The sequence below is a fragment of the Heptranchias perlo genome, chromosome 4, assembly GCF_035084215.1.
Source record: "Heptranchias perlo isolate sHepPer1 chromosome 4, sHepPer1.hap1, whole genome shotgun sequence".
Lineage (NCBI taxonomy): Eukaryota > Metazoa > Chordata > Chondrichthyes > Hexanchiformes > Hexanchidae > Heptranchias > Heptranchias perlo.
The window spans coordinates 123,402,258-123,422,192 of record NC_090328.1 but is presented as its reverse complement, the minus strand read 5'-3'; the positions used below and the strand labels follow the sequence as shown (position 1 = coordinate 123,422,192).

Genomic DNA, 19,935 nt, shown 5'->3' with positions numbered 1-19,935 from the left:
CCATAGCTCTGCAAATTTCTTCTTTTCAAGTATATATCCAATTTCATTTTGAAAGTTACTATAGGATCTGAGTCCATCACCCTTTCAGGCAGTGTATTCCAGATTGTAACAACTCGCTGCGGAAAAAAATTCTCCTCATTTCCCCCCTGGATTTTTTGCCAATTATCTTAAATCTGTGTCTTCTGGTTACAGACCCTCCTGCCAATAGAAACAGTTTCTCCCCATCTACTTCATTAAAACCCCTCATAATTTTGAACACCTCTATTAAATCTCCCCTTAACCTTCTCTGCTCTAAGGAGAACAATCCCAGCTTCTCTAGTCTCTCCACATCACTGAAGTCCCTCATCCCCAGTACCATTCTAGTAAATCTCCTCTGCACCCCCTCCAAGGCTTTAGCATCCTTCCTAAAGTGTGGTGCCCAGAAATGGACACAAACACTAGCTGAGGCCTAACCAGTGATTTATAAAGGTTTATCGCTAAGCATTTTTTTTGTGTGTCAATAGTCAAGAATTTCTTTTCACTTTTCAGGGTGCTGGAGTATTTTGGCAAGAACTTGCATTTATATGGAACCTTATCACATCTCTCACAAATGTCCAAAAGCATTTCACATACATTGAATTGCAGTCACTGTGGTTATGTAATGAATGTAACACCCATCGTGTAGGAACGTAGAAACAGGAGTAGGCCATTCAGCCCCTCGTGCCTGCTCCGCCATTTGATAAGATCATGGCTGATCTGTGATCTAACTCCATATACCTGCCTTTGGCCCATATCCCTTAATACCTTTTGTTGCCAAAAAGCTATCTATCTCACATTTAAATTTAGCAATTGAGCTAGTATCAATTGCCGTTTGCGGAAGAGAGTTCCAAACTTCTACCACCCTTTGTGTGTAGAAATGTTTTCTAATCTCACTCCTGAAAGGTCTGGCTCTAATTTTTAGACTGTGCCCCCTACTCCTAAAATCCCCAACCAGCGGAAATAGTTTCTCTCTATCCACCTTATCCGTTCCCCTTAATATCCTATAATCTTCGATCAGATCACCCCTTAACCTTCTAAACTCTAGAGAATACAACCCCAATTTGTGTAATCTCTCCTCATAACTTAACCCTTGAAGTCTGGGTATCATTCCAGTAAACCTACGCTGCACTCCCTCCGAGGCCAATATGTCCTTCTGAAGGTGCGGTGCCCAGAACTGCTCACAGTACTCCAGGTGCGGTCGAACCAGGGTTTTGTATAGCTGCAGCATAACTTCTGCCCCCTTGTACTCTAGTCCTCTAGATATAAAGGCCAGCATTCCATTTGCCTTCTTGATTATTTTCTGCACCTGTTCATGACACTTCAATGATCTATGTACCTGAACCCCTCAGTCCCTTTGGACATCCACTGTTTCTAACTTTTTATCATTTAGAAAGTGCCCTGTTCTATCCTTTTTTGATCCAAAGTGGATGACCTCACATTTGTCTATGTTGCATTCCATTTGCCACAGTTTTGCCCATTCACCTAATCTATCAATATCGCTTTGTAATTTTATGTTTTCATCTACACTGCTTAAAATGCCACCAATCTTTGTGTCATCGGCAAAATTAGATATTAGACTTTCTATGCCTTCATCGAAGTCGTTAATAAATATTGTGAATAATTGAGGCCCCAAGACACATCCCTGCGGGACTCCACTTGTCACATCCTGCCAATGTGAATACTTACCCATTATCCCTACTCTCTGTCGCCTTTCGCTCAGCCAATTTCCTAATCAAGTCCGTACTTTTCCCTCGATTCCAGGGGCTTCTAACTTAGCTAACAGTCTCTGATGTGGGACCTTATCAAATGCCTTCTGGAAGTCCATATAAATAACATCCATTGACATTCCCCTGTCCACTACTTTAGTCACCTCATAGCAATGTCCCACAAACAATGATGAGGGAGGACAACCAGTTAATCTACTTTTTGGTGATGGTGACTGAGGGAAGAACATTGACAAGTTACTAAGAGAACTCCCTGCTCTTTGAATAGTGCCATAGCATTTTTTTCCATAAAACATTTTTAATGTTTGTTAAGGAAGCTTACTGAGCAGTATGGCCATTTAAATGCCCTGCATGGAATCACAGTGAAGATGATTGAAACAGACCATTCATTGAATGTCTTCACACAGTTGCCAGTGCATTAAAATTATTACATGCACTGGAGTTATAATTACAAATTTGTATTCCTCACTGATCAGGCACAGTAAAAACTTGAGGGAAAAAAGCACCATGTGAACACGACGATGGTTTTTGAAATAAACAATACATTTTTCTTTGTGTAAATCTTAATATGGTTAAATGACCTGTTAAAGCAGCTCACATCAATAATACAAAGAGCTGTCAAATGTGAGAAACAAGACCAAAAATGGAGTATACTATACTATGTTTGCAGAATCACTTTTAACGCCGCATCAATCCTTACAATAGCTATAGTGTTCAGTGTAGCACTTAAATATCAAAGTTTTATAACATAGTAAATGACTACAAACAGTAATTATATATCATAGTCCGAATAAAACTCTTGTATTTCAAAAAATTGCTCATTTTTATGTACCCATATAAAACAATCTAACCAGCAATTTTAATTCAATATCACAAATAGTTGACTAATTCATAGGAAGTTGTCAATATATTTTGTGGTTTACTATCTGAAATGCAATTTGGTCTATTGCTAAATGGATGATATGATCAACTGGTTCCAACTCTACACATTCAGACAATAAAAGATACAAAAGCATTGTGTGTAATGAAGTTTTATTTGAGTGCTCCCAAAGTTAGAAATTACTGAAAATAAAACTTGTCTTCTTTTTTGGGAGGTGTAGGGGTAAGTTATTTTATATATTTTTTCCTTTCCTTTTCCTATTTTTAAGACACTTCAGTTTATATATTATTTCTCATTTGAAAGGTTGACAGGCAGCCTGCTCCCAAATGTCTTCCATTGCCCCTCTTGGCCGGGCTAGGAGGTGCATGATAGGCAGTTTAGGAGGTCCATCCTCTGAATTTCTTTCCTCCTCTTGGGGAAGATAAGAATATAAGAACATGAAATAGTTTGGGACTAAAGGGTTGATTCTGCGATCAGTGTTTCCAGCGAGGGGCAGCACTTGCAGAAAGTGCAAGTCAGGGACATTTCAGACCCATAGCCATTTGGATAGAAAATGATAGTTATGATCAGACTCACTTACTTCAAACAATAGAACTTATCTTCAAAATAAAGAATATGCCATGCTTTCCCACATCGGTGGGTCACCCGACTTGAATTAAACAAGGTGACTTCTAACTGTTCTTCCAGCATGTACCATCTCTGTGAAAGCTCTCTTTAAGAACCTTAAGACTGCCTGTGCAACATTCTATTTAAAATAAAAATCTTTCCACCAGCTTATGTTCCAGTCGTGTCTTATCTCCCTCTGTTCACAACAAAACAAAGGATCAAAGACTTTTCAAAATAAGGGATGCGAGGGGTTTTCTTGATTGTTGAGATGGGCGAATTAATTGCTTATTTACAGTTTATGGGGAGACATCAAAGCTAGCATCTTAACTAGCTATCATCCCAAAATTGTTTTTACTTGTCTGAATACACAAATAGGACTGGGTTACCGATGGCCAAATATATCGCCGTTCCTTCATTGTCGCTGGGTCAAAATCCTGGAACTCCCTTCCTAACAGCACTGTGGGAGAACCGTCACCACACGGACTGCAGCGGTTCAAGAAGGCGGCTCACCACCACCTTCTCAAGGGCAATTAGGGATGGGCAATAAATGCTGGCCTCGCCAGCGACGCCCACATCCCGTGAACGAATAAAAAAAAAGATCGCAGGTTGGATACCCCACCATAGACCATGTACAATTTGTATTTTAAAGGTCTCTTTTTCAACTTTTTTTCCCAGCTGTGTCTTTCTTTCTCCCCCCCCTCTTGTAAAGGTGATAATTCTTACTGGAGTACAGTTCCAGTAATGTTTATAGCCTGACTACCCTACCCACATTGTCATTCTTCAAGTGGGCCCAGACAGTGAATGTTGGCAGGGTGTACTTAAATTGTTTCCAGGTGCGAAAATTAGTTACTCCTTAAATTATGACTGCTCAAGGTTATCTTATGTTATATTCATGTACAGCAAATTGTATGAAAGTTCTCATTTCGCATTCACATGCTAACAATGTTCCTGAGTGATAAAGAACTACTGAGGCGTTTTCAGTTTATTGTGAACCCCAGAACTTGTGAGCCAATGCAAATATTTCACCAGATCACCTTCACTACCTGGGTGGTAATCTGGTGGAGCAGATCACTTGCCCTTACAGAATCCACCTGATTTCCATCCTCTGAATTTTCTTCCTCCTCTGTGGGAAGATAAGACGATAAGAACATTAAATAGTTTGGGACTAAAGGGATGATCCTGCAATCAGTGCTTCCAAACATTTACCTGAGGAAGGAGGAAGTCTCCGAAAGCTTGTGAATTTAAAATAAAATTGCTGGACTATAACTTGGTGTTGTAAAATTGTTTACAATTGTCAACCCCAGTCCATCACCGGCATCTCCACATCCAGGGAGGGGGCAGCGCTTGCAAAAAGTGCAAGTCGAAGAAATTTCAGGCCCACAGCCCAAGATTTTCCATCCATGTGGACAGAGAATGACTGTTATGATCAGACCCACTTAATTCAAACAGGACAACTTATCTTCAAGTCATGAAAATGGAATGAAAATCAGGCAGGTTCTGTAAAAGGCGAGAGATCTGTTCCTTTCGCCTTCAAAGCCCAGGTGATGAAGATGAAAATGAAAATCTACCCCAATGTTACATGATAATACCAAAAGTTAAAAACAACTTCATGTAAGGAGCAACTAACAAGAAACCTATACCTTATCAATATCTCAGTTAATAAGCTGAATTCCTCATCAATGAGCTTCTTTTCTTTTGAGCTATTGAGGTTAACATAACTCCTTATTTATGTTACCTTATTAGGGACATAAGAACAGGATTAAACCATTTAGCCCCTCGAGCCTGTTCCGCCATTCAATGAGATCAAGGCTGATATGTGACCTAACTCCATATACCCGCCTTAGCCCCATATCCCTTAATACCTTTGGTTAACAAAAATCTATCAGTCTCAGATTTAAAATGAACAATTGAGCTAGCATCAACTGCCATTTGCGGAAGAGAGTTCCAAACTTCTACCACCCTTTGCGTGTAGAAGTGTTTCCTAACTTTACTCCTGATAGCCTGGCTCTAATTTTTAGGCTATGTACTCTAGTTCTAGACTTCCCAACCAGCGGAAATAGTTTCTCTCTATCTACCCTATCGGTTCCCCTTAATATCTTGAAAACTTTGATCAAATCACCCCTTAATCTTCTAAATTCCAGGGAATACAACCCTAGTTTGTGTAATCTCTCCTCGTAATTTAACCTGTGGAATCCAGGTATCATTTGAGTAAATCTATGCTGCACTCCCTCCAAGGCCAATATATCCATCCTAAGATGCTGGACCCAGAACTGAACAATGTACTCCAGGTGTGGTCTAACCAGGGCTTTGTATAGCTGTGGCATAACTTCTACCCCCTTGTATTCTAGTCCTCTAGATATAAAGGCCAGCATTCCATTAGCCTTTTTGATTATTTTCTGTACCTTTGCACATTTCTTTCCTGTTACATTTAATTGCTGTTCAACCATGTGAATCCATTGCCCTGGTTCTGCATCCCCTATGCACCAATTAAGTCCTCACGGTCTACACAAACTTCAATTAAAAAGATCATGTTTTCACAGATATTTTTCTTCTGCAGGACTAATTTGTGTCCTTGCAGCCACAGATCAGTGCTTACAGTTCCCACAAGCTCGAGCATCAGTACTCACTGGCATGACTTCAATTAACTTATTTCATTAAGACACATTATCAGGTGATTACTTCACACAAGCATATTAAAACTGTGGTGCTTAAGAGTCAGTTCTCCGTTCAAAGGTTCAGAGGTCACTGTCTTAGAATTGCTGTGTTGCTGTAAAATTGTAGAATCAATTAGTTATTTTAATCGATACAATTTAAAAATCATAATTCCCTACTTAACAAACAAAGGTTAAAAGTTAACATTATTGCAATATAAAATCTCTCCATTCAGTCCGATTAACCCTTTCCTTACACAATCCTTTCACGTGTCCATACAGCACAGTGCATTTGTTTATTAAGGTGGGCCAAAGTTAGTGCGCTGTGCTTTCCCTTTCGAGATCTGCTATATAGACAATGTTAACTGTTTTAGTCCTACATTACAACAGTGACTACATCTCAAAAGTACTTCATTGGCTGTAAAGCCCTTTAGGATGCCCTGAGGTCGTGAAAGACACTGTATAGATGCAAGTTCTTTTTTTCTTCCATTTGAGGATTGGACCATCCAAACCCATGGCCTCGACTACCTAGAAGGACAAGGGCAGCAGGCACACGGGAACACCACTGCCTGCACGTTCCCCTCCAAGTCACACACCATCCTGACTTGGAAATATATCACCGTTCCTTCATCGTCGCAGGGTCAAAATCCAGGAACTACCTACCTAACAGCACTGTGGGAGAACCTTCATCACACAGACTGCAGCAGTTCAAGAAGGTGGCTCACTACCACCTTCTCAAGGGCAATTAGGAATGGGCAATAAATGCTGGCCTTGCCAGCAAAACCAGCATCCCACAAATGAATTTTAAAAAATGAGGAAGCCAAATCTAAACTCTCATTCGTGTATACCTCCTCCTAAAGAGTTAAAGAACATTGATGAATGTTCTGGCAGCAAATTGTCTTTGCTCCAGATACTTGATCCTGATGACCAATGCAAAAGTCTACTTCCATAGGCAAGCCTTTGCTCCGTATGAACTGAGATGTGACTATGTTCAAAATATTCTGGGATAGCAGGCTGCAGGGTGGACCTTTGAACCCTTCTTACAGTTCAGGAATGTACTAGAAATAATATAGGATCCCACTGTACCCTACTGACCTCCGAATGATGGCAAATACCATGCTAAGAGACTTGAGCAGAAAATGTACTAAGATTAACAAATTTTTAAAAAAATATATACTTTATTCATAAAATTTGTAGCAAAACATACAATACAGTTGTCATATCACATTCCAAATGTACACAATACAGATTATACAATTTGCAGGTTAAATCAAGTACAGTTCAATGAACACATTGTACATAATTACAGTTCATGACTCACTCTAGGGTTTCTCATTGCATTATACTCAATACAGATTATTGATTACAGATTAATTACAGGTACATTACAGATTCATTACAGGTACATTACAGCAATTTGAATTTTACATTCTGCCCGAGGGGTTTTTCCCTGATTGCAGCCCCTCGGTATACAATGGAGGGAAGGCTCTAAATGGTTGCCTTTCAAATTTCAAATTAAAACAAGCAAATTTTGGTTAGATTAGAACACTTCACTTGATACTTGGTGTATCTCTTAGAACAATACAAGATCGCAATCCTTTATAAGTAGTACTTGACAAAACATGGACCACATACTCTTGATTAAAGCTTTTACTTGGGAAATTAAACTGACTAAATTCTTTGGCGTTTGCCTGTACAGAGAATTGAAAGGAAAATGAGAGGTAAGTGCGACCATCACCCTAGATTATATCCTTCTTCCCTTCTGTTGAGACATGGGAAGGAAGGAGTTAAGTTGAAAACGAGCAGAAAGGAAAGTTGGGATATATGATAATGTATGCGTGATTAAATTAGCAGAAGACAAAGGTCCTGATCACCTCAGCAACTGATAAAATTAGCAGTTTGAAAACTCATTTACCGCAGGCTGAAACTGGGAGCTGCTGAGGGTAGCACACACAAGAAAGAGGGTGATGCATCGTACAAGACAATGCACAAACTTATATCCAATCACGGAGTTAAGGAAAATAAGTGGGAGATTTGAATGTATAAAAAGGGATGATTAGATTAAAGCTATGGGACTATCTGAAGAGCTCGTGCCTAGGCTTGACAGTATCCTGCTTATCGCACTGTAACATTGAAATAATTTTTTACTCACTTTCACTCACTCACTCACCTGACGAAGGGGATAATCTCCGAAAGCTTGTGATTTTAAAATAAAACTGTTGGACTATAACCTGGTGTTGTAAGATTCCTTACAATTGAAATAAAGGCAAGACAAGAAACAAGGACCGAGTCTGCCTATCATTTTGCCTGATGGATTTAACTTCAATTAACTTCAAATATTCATTTAGTATCTCTGTCATTCCTTCATCCTCCGTAACACTTCTTCCTTTGTCTCCAATGGCCCTATTTTTTTCTTTATTCTTTTACTTTTTGTTTATTTATAAAATCCTTTACTGTTTCCCTTTATGTTACCTGCCAGGCTTTCTTCATGCCTCCTCTATTTTTTCTTTTGCTTCCCCTTTATATTTTCTATATCTGGTTTGATTTTCCTTCATATTATTAGCCTACAGTTTATCATATACTGCCCTTTTAATCTAATTTTCATTTTAATTTCTCTACTCATCCAATGAACTCCAGCTTTTGCTGCACCACCTTCATTTCTTGTGGGAATATTTCTAGTCTGTACCCTAATCATCTTCACTTTGAATGTTTCCCATTGCACTGTCTCAGTTGCCAATTTTTCTTTCTATTTTATCCGGGTTAGTTCCTTTTTATCTCGCTGAAGTCGGTTTTTTTTTCCAGTCAAGTACCTTTCTCCATGATAATTTCCACTCCTTTTCAATTTTTATATTGAACCTAATTATAATCACTGTTTTCCAGATGTTTCCCTACTTCAGATTATCAATTGCCACACTTCATTTCCTAGAACTAGATCCAGCACTGCCAGTTTCCTTGTTGGACTAAAAATATACTAATCTGGAAAGCAAGTCTGGACACACGGTAAAAATTCCACCCCCCCTCTTCTTTATTAATTTTAGGTAGAAAATAAAGACATTACTTTGCATACTTTCACCGGGCTTATTAGTCAATGTAATTTCTCAAATTCTATTTCGATTCATTGGGTCTTGGATGTTCTGCTGTGTTCAGTTGAAAGCTTTGCCCTTGAACCTGTTACTTCCTGATGTAAAAACATTCCTGTTTATGTTAAACATGCCGGCTTTTGATATTTAACTTGTTAACCAATAATGGATGTCATCTACATTGGGATGATTCCAACCATTATACTCACGCTGTTATTACTTTTGGTATGCCTTGGCACTTGATAATGAAGAGGGTTGACATGAAAAGAGCTGGGTGTCAAGTTCAGCACTGATTGACTTCAATGCTGTGTTGATCACTGAAAGGAGCTAACATTTTATTATGGCACCTTCGAGTGAGCAATCATTTTATATTTTTAAATGAGAAGTCATATAACAAAAGTAACTTTGTTTATGCATTCATTTTTGCTTTAAGGAGTAAGTAGCAGATAATAAGATAATACTTATAAATTCATTTCATGTGAGCCTACCGTCAGAATAATACCAGGGATGAGGGAATTTAGTTATGTGGAGAGTCTAGAGAAGCTGGGATTGTTCCCCTTAGACCAGGGAAGGCTAAGGGGCGATTTAATAGAGGTGTTCAAAATTATGAGAGGTTTTGATAGGAGAAACTGTTCCCGTCGGTAACCAGGGGACGCAGATTTAAGATAATTGGCAAAAGAGCCCAGAGTGGAGATAAGGAGAATTCTTTTTACACAACGAGTTGTTAAGATCTGGAATGCACTGCCTGACAGGTTGGTGGAAGCAGTTTCAATAGTAACTTTCAAAAGGGAATTATATATTTACTTGATAAGGAAAAATTTGCAGAGCTCTGGGGAAAGAGCAGGGGAGTGGGACTATTTGGATATCACTTTTAAAGAGCTGGCACAGGCACAATTATCCAAATGGACTTCTTCTGTGCTATATGATTCTATGATACTGTGGATTATGCATATCATAGAAATAGATGCTATGAGGCAGAAAAATGCACAGATGCAGACCTGCACAAAAAGAGAAATGACTTTACAAATACTGAATAAGAGCCAAATGCAATTTTGAGCTAGCTATGGTGCACGGGATAGTGACATAGAAGACTCTAAAATGAAAGAAAATCCATAGAAGACCATTGATAACTGGAAGGGCTGCAGCAAGCTTGAGGAGTTTGGTCGCCATCGTAAGTCAGAAAATGAAAGCTCAATTGGTTTACACTTTCAGTCAAACTCCTAGAATGTACTTCCAAACAATTTATTTTTATTATCATAAACATTGTTACCATCAAAGCTTGAATCATTGCTGTCACATTATGGATGTCAATTTTTTCTATGTTCTTTTACAATGTTACGACACTTATTTATTCTCTCGGTTACAGTGGTGCTAGTCACTCCCATAACTGATCTGAGTGCCATATGGTTAGGGGTGTGTCCCTTTTGGCCAATATCTAACTATACAATAGCATTATCCGGGGGATATTAATAGGACCGCCTTGTGATATAAACCAGATATTTGTGTCTTTTGCATTTGCCCCCATGTGAGAGTGTCCAATTTTTTTGATGGCAGACCGAATACACTTTTGAAAAGACAAGGCCTGATACAAATTGTTAAGCTGCTTTGCTTCACAGCAAGTCAACATACAGAGCAAGTTATGATCAAAATCATTAATTCAATTAGTACAACATGTGTTCACATAATAATATCAAACAACAAACATGCTATGCTTCCTTACATTAGTGGGTTGCCTTGCTTGACATAAACAAAATAACTTCTAACTACCCTCCTCCTTTCTTACCTTCTGAGATGGGTGAAAACTTGCCCTTGCAGCTTTCTGTTTAAAAAAGTTTAACTGCCTTGAGTGTATCTGCCATTGTTTTTATCTCCCTACACTCACAACCGGAGGGAAAGGCCTATCCCAAACAATCCGCGTCGAGTGCCCAACACAATGGATGTGAGGTGTTGAGCAAATATCAAGACAGACTAATGAATTGCTTATTTACACTCTTTGGGAAAACAACTTGAAATGCCTAGCCCATTAGCCTCTTAACCACCTTTCATCTCAGAGCTCGTTACTAAATGTGTATGAATACAATTTGCTTTAAAAACCTAACACTAAATGTAATTCTTTTCTAAATCCTTTCTGTGGAAAAATGGTCAAAGATCCTGAAACATGATGGGAACCTTTGGTTGACCTTGACCTCCATAATGATCCTAGAATAGTAGGCGGTTTTGGTGGAAGAGTGCAAAACAGAATAGCACTTGACATGGTTGAGCCAAATCTGGTGATGAATGACTAGACGAGTTGTGTATCAGATGTGTTCAAATTTGTGACCCTCTGAATTGAGGGAATGGCGATGATTGCTGTACTAGGGGAACGCAAAGCTGGGAGACTTTGAGTGATTTGGAAGACCAAGGTAGTGAGGTTTGGGGAAGGAACGGAGATGTGGGTGGAAAAGGGGATGATGAAGAGGTCAGAGATGGCCTTGTCAATGAGGGCGACCACCAGGACAGAGAGGCCAAGAGAGATGGCAGGTCAAGGATGTGGCAGTGGGTAGGGGTGGGGAGTTTATGTGAAGTCTGAAATTGAGTGTGGATAAGAGGGCAGGGAAGAGTTAAGGTTGAGATCACCAAGAATGAGGAGTCATTTGATACAAGGGTTAAGGTAAGAGTGAAGAAGTTGGCATGGGGCATAGAAGGCAGTACACAACAAAGATTTTGACTGAAAGGTGGAAGAGAGTGAGCTGCGTGAAGGAGGAGAAGGTGGCAGTGATGTATCTTGGCATAAGAACTACACCACCACTGAAAGAGGGACAGAAGAAACAAAAGATGAAAAAGCTGAGATTCCCAGAATTTAACTGTCACATTAGCATGATTACAATTCACTCATCATTCCAGCAGTACAATGGAGGAATGTGTTTGCGTTACTTATTCACTTATATATGAACAGACTTTGTCCCTGATTTAGAATTGAATATGAACAGTGCGAATAGATATGGAGCTTTAAATAGCATAGGAACATAGGAAGGAACATATGAACAGGAGTAGGCAATTCAGCCCCTCGAGTCTGTTCCACCATTCAATTAGCTCATGGCTGATCTGTATCTTAACTCCATCTACCTGCCTTGGGCCCATAACCCTTAATACCCTTGCCTAACAAAAATTTATCAATCTCAGTTTTGAAATTTTCAACAGCTTCTTAGGGAGAGAGTTCCAGATTTCCTTTGTGTGAAGAAGTGCTTCCTGACATCACCACTGAACGGCTTAGCTCGAATTTTAAGGTTATGCCCCCTTGTTCTGGACTCCCTCAAAGGGGAATTTCAGCTCATATGGTGTGCATGGGTTCAGACTATCAGTGAGTTTCTATCTGACTGTGGTTTGTTTTAGCTCATCAATGGGAATACTTCTAATTCCATTCCTCGTAGATTATTATCATAAGGAGCTTGCCACCAAAAATATTCTGCTATTATAATAAGTCGAGAAATTTTTTTCAAATATTTTCCATCTATCTCTTCCCCCTTCCTATCTCTTCAATCCTCTTCCTCAGTGTCCATTCCAACCTCCTCAGATGGAGGGGGGTGGGGGCAGCTAGGACAGTGTCAAGACCATGAACATATGCACAATTGCTATCAATCCTGCTTCTTTGATAACGTACCAGGAGTTACTGAATGCTTGACCTGTGCTAGAAAGAATTACCTTGCCTCTCACCAAAAGCCTAAGCATGAATGTCAATCCAGAGAGAGATTACTGTGTACTTCCATTGAGAGTCCTATAGATACAGAGTGATCACCTTATTTGTTATAACTAAAATTTAAATAAAAATGGTAGACGGTGGAGTGCTGGCTCGTATATCAGTCATGATCTAATTGAATGGTGGAAGAGGCTCGAGGGGCTGCATGGCCTGCTCCTGTCCCTTTGTATGCATAAGGTGACTGAAGCATTGGGAGATGGTTTTGGTAGGTTACTTTACCTTCCACTTCTTGACCCCACACAAGATAACCTGAGCTAGTTTTGACAATTCACTGTCTTGGGGAGGCCCAAGTGTGAGTGTCCACAGCAACTGAGATTCAAATCCGACTCTGGCAAGTTCCTGTTCTTCAATGTGCTCTCAGGTGGAGATGCCAAGTGAAAGCTCAGTGCTTTCCCTCAGGGAGGGAGAATTAATTGGTGGAGATGTCAGCCCAGGCAGCTTTCAGCGACCAGCTGTAGAATAGCATAGTTAAATGTCTTGAAACAAGTCTACCAATGATGCAGGGAATTGGACCACTGGTGATCCAGTGGTGAACATGCACCACACCCTCTTCTGATTTTGGTATGTGATTGAGGGGTGGGGGATTGAGGTGATGGGTGTGTGCCTGAGCTTTAATTCTTGTGCAATACAGAACCTGGTAAGCAATACTTTACTGTGCCACTGGTCTGCTTTATCAAATTAATTTAACACATCGACTGTTTTATTTGGGGCTTAGAAAGACCAGTTCTTAGTGGAGTAAGTTCTAACCAGGGCTAGAGTGTTGAGTCCAGTTGAAAAGTGGAATCAAGAAGATGCTGGCTTATTAACTAAAAACCCTGACTTGGCTCAATTCATGATCAGAAGGCCCAGCTCTTTTTAAGGTATATAGACAGATGCAGAAAGATTTTTAAAAACTCTGTTTATTGCATGGTAAATGATGTCTTGCCGAGCAACTTTCTTTCCAAGGTACTTGGTGTTTACAGCTGGAGCCACAGGAACAAGGGTAGGTGGCCTTTTCCTTTCAGTTGCTTCATTCGCCCATTTTTAATTTACTTTTCTTCCTTTCCCATTTACGTTCCTCCTGCACCTCACATTTTCTGGACAAGAGGGCATGCAAGTGACCTCTCCCAAGGCCTCTGCCTATGCTGCTTCTTTAGCACAAAAGGTCCCAGGGCTGACCTCTCAGCCATTTATTGCTCACTCTTTACAGAGAAGCAGCTAGACTTTGCTTGGTGTTTCCACTTGATAACTCAACTGTGAACATAAAATGCCACAAAGGAGCAATCTACCAGTCTATGGTGTAATGTTCATTGAGAGCTATATCTGTTTATTAAAAAGTTTAGTGACGGTGGTGATGGTGGGAAGCCCATGGCCTAGGCTTTTGGCCCTGTTGTACCCTGTTCTACCAGTTTTACGACAGAGCTGAAGCGAACAGGGCTTGGGTGGGCCTGGCAAGATAAAATGTGCCAGCCCATATATGAAGTGACATTGAGAGAAACATGGTTTTAGTTGTGTTTCCGCCCAATTGCACTGTTCGAAAGCTGGACACAGGGGCTGGCTGTTTGGCTCGGGTCCTCAAACATCAGTGGAAGGCGGTGGGGGGGGGGTTGAGAAAGATTAACATGTAGCGGGTCCTGTGCAAACACTTAGGGATCACTGCTGTGCACAGGCCCAAGAAGGGGAGCCAAAATTCATTAACAAAAAGCCGTTTTGCAGACAGCACAAAGACTGACGAGCCCGTTTCCAAAGTGATAATCCCCCTGGCTAGAAAGCCAGTCTAGGTCGGGGAGTGGGGGGGCATCTCTGTTGAGGGAGAAGTCCCAAAGATGAATCGGGAATGGGTGTGGGGCGTTGGGGGGGGGATGAATAGAAAGCCTAAGCTCATATTTGTCAACTTTGTGGAGGGCATCCACTTACTAGAAGTTGAATGGTCGAGTATGCTTTACATTTTTGGCAATCCTTCTTGGTCTGCTGGGCAGAGTTTGAATTCTAGCACAAAGCCAGTCAATGCTGGAAATGCACAGCAGGTTTGTCACCGTCTGAAAAAAAAGACAGCTTAGGGGTTTTGCGTATCTCCTGTGACCAGGATAAGAAAGATTCTATTGAAGGGTCTACTCCTGAAACGTTAACACATCCCGTTCACCCATCGCCCCTGTGCTCGCTGACCTGTATTGGCTCCCGGTCCAGCAACGCCTTGATTTTAAAATTCTCATCTTTGTTTTCAAACCCCACCGTGGCCTCGCTCCTCCCTATCTCTGTAACCTCTTCCAGCCCTACAACTCTCCGAGATCTCTGCGCTCCTCCAATTCTGGCCTCTTGCGCATCCCCGATTTTAATCGCTGCTCCATTGGCGGCCGTGTCTTCAGCTGCCTCGGCCCTAAGCTCTGGAATTCCCTCCCTAAACCTCTCTGCTTCTCTACCTCTCCCTCCTCCTTTAAGACGCTCCTTAAATCCTACCTCTTTGACCTCACCTGTTCTAATATCTTCTTATGTGGCTTGATGTCAAATTTTGTTTGATAATCGCTCCTTTGAAGCACCTTGGGGTGTTTTACTATGTTAAAGGCACTATGTAAATACAAGTTGTTGTTCTCTATTAAGATGCTGACTGATCTGTTGTGCATTACCAGTATTTTCTGTTTTTATTATGATTTTCCTTTTATCTGCACTGTTTGATTCCTGGTAGCCCAGTGTACAATCCCTGTTATCTACTCACTCCACTCCTCCCCCCATTCAAATGTATGTAGTTCAACTTAATCTCGGACTGCAGAGTTTTCAAGTCTTACTCATTAGAAGTGACACTCACACATTTTGGTTCAAAATATTAGTTATTTTGACGGCAGTCCCCCAAATGGTGTAATAACCCCATGAAGATTTGCTATCCGGATGAGGTCTTGGGACCTACTGAATCATACCCCAGCCCTCGAAACAGCAGAGGAGGTCAGCAAAGGTGGGAGGGGAACATTAAAAAAAAACATATAAATACTGTTCCCTCTGCTTAAATAGGTTTGCAATATGTATGATTTTTTCCACCCAACAGCAAATCTCACTTCCGAACATTGCCTGGACGTTGAATGACAGGCTAACCCTGGGACTGACGAGTAGAGTTGTTTAATGGCTTTCTTTCAACCCCCCCCTCCCACCCCGCACGACCCCAGCCAGAGGCTTTGCCCTTTTTAAACTAGATGCAGTTCCCCTTGTCTTTGGTTCTCCACGTGCTTCCTGGAGCAGATAGCGACACATAAACAAGAGTCAGCGCCGAGGGGAGAGTAAGAGGAGCGCGTTTGACCGATAGTAACCTCGAGATTTCAATCAGCTGTATAAGAGCTACTGGAGGTTAAAAAAAAGTCTCTTGTGCTCCTAACACACACACATTGAGAGAGACATAACAGAGGCTGCACAATCTGGAGCTGTTTTGCATTCATTCTGCTCTTTCACAGGGAAATAATAATCCTTACTGACAACTCTGTACAGAACACAAACAAAAAGCCAGAGTGGAAAGGTAAGAGATCAGCATTTTATTATTTGCAGAGTCTTTGAAGCTTAATTATTCTCTTTGGGTTGAAATGGATTTTAATCTTTTGTTTCTTGACATTATGCAGGGTAGTAGTCAGAATTTTAATTTTCTCCTTTGGGTTGAAATTCAAAGGATTTTGATCTTTTGTTTCTTGACAATAATCAGAATTTTCCAGATAGAAATGTTTAATATTTTCTTTTGTTGTACATTAAAACTCATTGATCTGTCTCTATATATATATATATTCTCGCGCATTATTTAATTCTTTTTGTTTCACTTGTCTCTTAAAACCTTGATCGCGTATGGATGTTTTTCTCTAAAGTGTTTAAAAAGTTTTATCTTTTAAGTCGGTCTGGATCCATCGGTGACGTTTCGGTCCTGAGAGCGGACAACTTATTTATCCCCTCAAGTCAGACCGAGTTTCTTTTTATTTTTATCTGTGTGTGGGTGAGATTTTCTTTTTCACTAATCGAAGAGAGGAGGCAGGTAAGAGGCTGAAAGTCAGCTCAAAGTGGTAGGTCTTGTGAACAAGTCGCCTGGCAACTTTGCTGAGCTTTTCATAAGGAGTAAGAGGGGGGGGGGGAGTATATAGTAAGAATAAAAGAAAAGAAAAATAGTTAAGACACTAACTCCTCATATTCTTTATGACGAGAGAATAAAGCGGATCCTTTAGGAAATGAGCTGCGCCCAGTTGCAGAGAGAGAGAGTGGGGAAAAGTAACCGAACCGCTTTATCCAGTGCTATTTTCCCTTTTTTATTTCATTTCCTTTTCCTCCATTGCTTCTTCTTCCTATTTCTTCCTGTTTTAAATGTGTTGTACAAACACATTATGGTTAGGTTCTGGGGGCAGAGGTGGGAGGTGGTGAGCAACTCAAAGTATGGGAGGGGGGAACCATGAAGGGAAACCATCCCACAGCTCAGTATTTCCTGAAGAACCTCAGTCTGCTATAACTTAGCAACTTAATCTTTTACATATTTCCCAACTTGAATCTGTTGTAAATACTTTTTAAGCACCTAACCTCTTCAGTTACCAGTATGTTACTGGTTAAGTTTTACATTGTTTCTAGTTGCTTGTTTGATGTATTGTCAAGGTAGAGGGCGATAGAGAGAGAGCTGCAGGTGACAATGAGGCGATAACATTGCTGAGACGCTGCAGTTTCTGTTCCCTACTTTATTAAGAGCCTACACATCACTTCACCTTTACATCCTGGAATGTGAATTAAGGCACAGGAATTTTTTCTTGAGGTTAGAGTGGTCACTTACATTTTTTTTTATATTGTGAAATTGAAATCATAAAATGTCACACCTACTGGAAAAACTATTAAAAGCAGTGGTTCCACCCATTGAAATGAACAGTAGAACTGAAAACAAAAATAATATTTGCATTTTCTAAAATCAGCCTCAAAAAGTATTATTGTGGTGTTTTGATTATATTTTATAACAAATTGGCTAGTATTTAAATTTTTAATAAAAATTATATGTATTATTTGTGTGTATATATTTATATACATGCACACAACCCCTTGAGTCTACTGCTTCTCTCATCATAGAATCATACAACACGGAAGGTTATTTGAAAAGATTATGGATAACTGTGGCTACAGTAGCAAAGTTTTTTTTTAAGTTATGTTAGTGCTCAGTAGGCAATAAAAGAGTCCCTTGGGCCAGGAAAGGACACTACAGGACAAATTCTGGTAAACTCCCAGGACATGATAGAGGCTTTAAATGAATACTTTGCATCTGTCTTCAATCCAGCAGACGATGGTCAGTTACTATTAATACCATTTACAGTTAACACTAAAGATGAGTGTCAAAATGGATGCAGTTAAAATCCAAGAAAGAATAAAGGGCTTCAAATCTGAGAGGGCTGCTGAGGCTGAGGGCCAGGCGGATGTGTTAAGTGAGCCCCTGGCTTATATATTTAATAGCTCACCAGAGACAGGGATTGTTCCCATGGATTGGAGGGAGATTAATGTAGTACTAATATTTGAAAAGGGCAACAAGCTAGAAGTAGGAAAATTATAGGCCCATTAGCTTAACTTCAGTTATTGGAAAGTTGTTAGAAGGGATGATTAGAGATCATAGAGATTAGAGATGATTAGAAGGAAGTTATGTTGAACCTTTATAAAACACTGGTTCGGCCACAACTGGAGTATTGTGTCCAATTCTGGGCACCGCACTTTAGGAAGGATGTGAAGGCCTTAGAGAGGGTGCAGAAAAGATTTACAAGAATGGTTCCAGGGATGAGGGACTTCAGTTACGTAGATAGACCGGAGAAGCTGGGGTTGTTCTCCTTCGAGCAGAGAAGGTTGAGAGGAGATTTGATAGAAGTGTTCAAAATCATGACGGGTTTAGATAAAGCAAATAAAGAGAAACTGTTCCCATTGGCGGAAGGGTCGAGAACCAGAGGACACAGATTTAAGGTGATTGGCAAAAGAACCAAAGGTGACATGAGGAAAAACTTTTTTACACAGTGAGTGGTTATGATCTGGAATGTGCTGCCTGAAAGGGTGGTGGAAGTAGATTCAAGTGTGGCTTTCAAAAAGGAATTGGATAAATACTTGAAGAGAAAAGAATTGCAGGGCTACAGGGAAAGAGTGGGGGAATGGGACTAACTGGATTGTTCTTACAAAGAGCCGGCACAGGCTTGATGGGCTGAATGGCCTCCTTCTGTGCTGTAACGATTCTATGATTCTATTCTATGACCTGCCCTGTATGACCACCTGGACAGAGTAGGTGTTATTAGAGACTGGCAATATGGCTTCTGGAAAAGGTCATGTCTCACCAACCCGGATGAACTTTCTGAGGAGGTAACTAGGTTGGTGGATGAAGGCAGCCCTGTCGACACTGTATATTTGCACTTTCAGAAAAATTAATTGGTAAGGAATAGTCCTGTAGGATAGGGAATTGGTTGAGTTTTCGCAGGCAGAGAGTTGTTATTAATGGAAGTGGTTCTACATGGACATCAGTCACTAGTGGAGTCCCACAGGGTTAGGATCGCTGCCCTTCATGATCTGTAAAAATGATCAAGATGAAGGTGTTGTGGGACATGAAGACTTGTTCTAGTCTTTGGACCGTCAGTGAGAAAAATAGACTACAAGTTGACCTAGTTGCATTGGGGGTAATGGGCCCACATCTGGCAAATGTCATTTAATGTAGATAAATGTAGCTTCATGCACGTGTTTAGGGCTAATGCCAAGCATGTATATACCATTGCTTGGTACAGAATTAAAGCCTGTCGAGTGGGAAAGGGACCTTGTAGTTATAGAATATGAGTCTCTGAAGGTGCATGAACAGTGTGAAGGCAAATAGAGGACTAGGGTGCATAGTAAGGACGATCCAGTATAAAACAAAAAAGGACCATAGTGTCTTTGTACAAGCCCCTGGTTTGATCTCATCTGGAGTACTGTATCCAGCTTTGGTCCCCTCACATAGCGGGTAATATGGAAGCACTGGGAAAAATTCAAAGAAGCATCACTAAATTGATTCCTTGTTCGAAAGGCCCCTTATGTATTACAATAGGCTTAGCGAGATGGATCTTTTTACATAAGAACATAAGAAATAGGAGCAGGCGTAGGCCATACAGCCCCTTAAGCCTGCTGTGGCATTCAATAAGATTATGGCTGATCATCTACCTCAACTCCACTTTCCCACCTTATCCCCATATCCCTTGATAACCTTAGTGTCCAAAAATCTATCGATCTCAGTCTTGATTATACTCAACGACTGAGCATCCGTAGCCTTCTG

General features: G+C 40.5%; 1 protein-coding gene across 1 annotated transcript in view; it reads left to right on the top strand.

Moving 5' to 3' along the window:
• Positions 1–16,004: 16,004 nt before the first annotated feature.
• The window catches only part of LOC137321267 (phospholipid-transporting ATPase ABCA1-like), a 138,660-nt gene continuing 134,729 nt past the window's right edge, over positions 16,005–19,935 (top strand). The window contains exon 1 of the mRNA XM_067983613.1: positions 16,005–16,173. The gene's annotated coding sequence lies outside the window, so the exon portion shown is untranslated. The remainder of the gene's footprint in view (positions 16,174–19,935) is intronic.